The 3,757-nt window shown below is 40.5% G+C and overlaps 1 long non-coding RNA gene across 1 annotated transcript; it reads left to right on the top strand.

Moving 5' to 3' along the window:
• Positions 1-251: 251 nt before the first annotated feature.
• On the top strand, positions 252-3,495 carry LOC119468137. Its single transcript, XR_005196777.1, has 2 exons — positions 252-1,148; positions 2,871-3,495. It is a non-coding gene; the product is annotated as an uncharacterized LOC119468137 (long non-coding RNA).
• The last annotated feature ends 262 nt before the right edge of the window (positions 3,496-3,757 follow it).

Genomic DNA, 3,757 nt, shown 5'->3' with positions numbered 1-3,757 from the left:
ATACCATTTTCTAACACTAAAAGTTTCTGTTTTTTTTTTTTTTTTTTTTTTTTTTTTAAGTTTTGAATTCACGGCTAATGCAACAGAGACCTTTAAGAATTATCAGCCTGACCAACATGGCGAAATTCTGTCTCTACTAAAGATAAAACAAAAATTAGCTGGGTGTGATGACCGCTGCCTGTAATCCCAGCTACTCAGGAGGCTGAGGCAGGAGAATCGCTTGAACTTCAGAGGCAGAGGGTGCAGTCGCACCACTGCACTCCAGCCTGGGTGACAGAGTGAGATTCTGTCTCAAAAAAAAAAAAAGTTAATTGCTTTTGAAGTCATCACCCTTGATTCCAGAAGACTGTTGTTAGAGGGTGATTAATTTTGTTTGTTTGCTTACTTCTGAAGCATTTCTTTGAACTTGATCTGTGGGAGTCTAATCCTGTTAACCTTTGGAGTTCTTTAACCACAAATTTCCAGCCACTTTCTGGATCAGAGCAGTTACAGTGTATAAGATGAGGGAAACCCAGTTTTCCAGCCAAGTGAACTCCATAGGATTCTGCAATACATAGAAATATCCAACATTCCTCTTCCTCAAAGATAAGAGAAACCGCTGGGGCCCATTTCTCTCAGCCCATCCAGAGGTTATCTGGGATGTTTAGGAAATCTGTGTATTCTCCAACACTTAGGGAGACTTCACAAAACTTTGCAATGTGGTCTTATACATTGCAGAGAAATGTGCTTTCTATCCAGGGCATAGAAAGCACAGTTATCTTATAATATTCCTGTAAAATGGTTGCTGAGGGGATGTTTAATGTTGTTACACAGGAAACTGTGCTGAGTAGGGGCTTTTGTTTTCAGATGAGACTCTGGACAGGAAGTGAATCTTCACAAGGAAGGAAGCAACAAAATTCTACCTTGGCTTTTGCTGGCTGAGCAGGGAAAGGCCTGTAGACACAGGGCATTTTGGGCAAGAGCTGGAACAGCCCTCCCTGGAGCAGCCCTCCCTGGAGGACTACATAAAGCAGCCAGTATTTTGCAAAGCATAGGGAAGAGTGAAAGTCATCAGGGCATTTGCAAACACAAAACAGCCCTGAAGCGAAACACCAGCATGTACTGGGCAGGACTTGGGAGATAAGACAGGACATCCGAAGCTAAACATGGTGAGTCCATTTCCTGGGCTTTCTGGAGCTATGCAGCGTGATAGACTCATCCTGGCTTGCCCAGGACTAGTTTTAGTACTAAAAGTCCTGTGTCCTGGGAAACCCCTCAGTCCCAGGCCAGGTGGTCTGGTGGCTCAGAGTCAGCAGTCCTGGATAAGTCAGCACTCTCCTACAAGCAGTCATGTTTCTTAACCTCCCTGAGTCACAATTTTCTCATTTGTAAATAAAATAGGGTAATAAAATGCCTACTCTAAGTTTTTGTGAAATTCAAGGGAAATAAATCTTGGAAAGATAATAGAACCAAATTTTGCACATAGTAATTATTCAATGTTAACAGGAAGGAAAGAAGGAAGGGGAGGAGGAAGAAAATGTTAAAAGATTTTTTTTTTTTGGCTTTTTTTTTTTTAGATACAGTATCACTCCTCTGTCGCCAGGCTGGAGTGCAGTGGCGTTATCTCAGCTCACTGCAACCTCCACCTCCTGGATTCAAGTGATTCTCCTGCCTCAGCCTCCTGAATAGCTAGGACTACAGGTGCATGCCACCATGTCCAGCTAATTTTTATATTTTTAGTAGAGACGAGGTTTCACCATGTTGGCCAAGATGGTCTCAAGCTCTTGAACTCATATTCTGCCCATCTCAGCCTCCCAAAGTACTGGGATTACAGGTGTGAACCACCACACCTAGCCAAAAGATATTTTTCTAAGGTAAAAATCATAACTCTTTACTCATATAAAATGAATATGTATCAAAAGTTTTATTTAACTCATTAGTTTATGATAGAACCAGTCAGATGTTACAACCCACTGAAAGGAGTATTCAGAGAATCCCACAGTAAAGGCCGTAAAGAATGCTGAAATCAACTTGCATACAGAAATAAAACTGGTCTATCCACAGGGTAAATATCAACTGCATTCCATTGGACACAATCATTTGTACTCCCATGGGCAAGAATAATTTGCATTATTCTGAGTTTTCTTCAACTTACAGAGTTGTAAAATAGCTCAAAGACAATAAAAGGCAATAACCTAGAAGAGTGTACTGGACAAAAAAACCAGTAACATTTTTTTGCCTATTTGAAAGTCTTTCATAATCTTTCCTAACAGAAGGAAAGAAAGAAGGAAAGGACAGAGGAAGGAAGGGAAGGAGAGAGGGAAAGAAGTGTGGGTCTGATAGGATTTGGTTATGGTTGGCCTCTGTGTCCCCACACAAATCTCATGTTGAATTGTAATTCCCAGTGTTGGGGAGGGACCTGGCGGGAGGTGATTGGATCATGGGTTGTTTAAATGTGTCTTGCACTTCCCCCTTCACTCTAGCTCTCCTGCTCTGCCAGGTGAAGAAGGTGCTTGCTTCCTCTTCAGCCTTTTGCTATGATTGTAAGCTTCCTGAGGCCTTCCCAGGCATGCGTCCTGCAGAGCCTGTGGAACTGTGAGTCAATTAAACCTCTTTTCTTCATAAATTACCCAGTATCAAGTAGTTTTTTATAGAAGTGTGAGAACAGACTAATACAGGGTCTGTAGTGAAAAGTTTATACCAGAACTAAATGAATCACATGTACGGTGGGTTTATGTAAGCGTGGCTAAATGCATCCAGATGTTTTCTCTATCTATTGCTATGTAACAAATTATCACAAACTTAGCAGCTTAAAACAACATGTATTTATCACCTCATAGTTTTTATGAGCTGGGAGTCCAGGAATAACATTGCTGGGTTCTCTGCTCAAGGATCCCCTCTGAAAGCTACAATCAAATTGTCATCCACACAATCTTATCTCAAGCCTTGACTAGAGAAGGACCTACTTCCAAGATTACATCGTTGAATGAATTCAGTCCTTGCAGCCCGTTGAACTGCTGGCCTCCCCAACATACTCGCCTGCTTCATTGAAGTCTGCAAGACAGAGAGAGAGAGAGTCCACTAACAAGAGAACACCACAGTCTTATCTAATGTAATCACTGAAGTGGCATCCTGTCACGTTGGTCACCTTTTCTATCCCGTTCATTATAAATGAGTCCCAAGTCCTGCCACACTCAAGTGGAGGGGATTACACACGGCTGGAGTATCAGAGGTGGGGATAATTGGGGGTAATCTTGGAGTTCTTCCATCACACAGGAATTCTCAGCTGACCAAATCTGGGATTCTGCATCTGGCTATTCCTGAAGCTGGAGGGCTGGCATATTTTTCAGTGTCCATTTGGATCAGCTGATAAACCCAGGGTTTGTCTGCTGGCTGGAGGAGTAAAAACTATAAGGCTAATTGAAATGAATCTACTTAAAACAGTGACCTGATTTATCTAATAATTACTAGAAGGTAAGGGTTGATTGAGACTTTAAAATAAAACCAAAAATTATTTTAAGTTTTCATATTTTATGTAAGAAAGTTTTTATTTTTACTGCCAACATTTTCTAACTCTTAAAGAAAGGAAAATTCAAGTGTTGATATTCTCCCAATATATATATACAGGAATATAACTTAGCTTCCTTATATTTTATCTTTGATTTACACAAAGATAATTTTTATACAAATATTCCAGGCTCATTAGTTTTCCCAAAGGCTTCTCACAATCCTTTGATATTTAAATCATTCCCTCTTTAAAGTCATATTTTATCTTCCT

Source organism: Cebus imitator, unplaced genomic scaffold (genome assembly GCF_001604975.1).
Source record: "Cebus imitator isolate Cc_AM_T3 unplaced genomic scaffold, Cebus_imitator-1.0 Scaffold385, whole genome shotgun sequence".
NCBI classification, from domain to species: domain Eukaryota; kingdom Metazoa; phylum Chordata; class Mammalia; order Primates; family Cebidae; genus Cebus; species Cebus imitator.
Note: the sequence above shows the minus strand (reverse complement) of the source record. Positions and strands in the feature narration are given on the sequence as shown.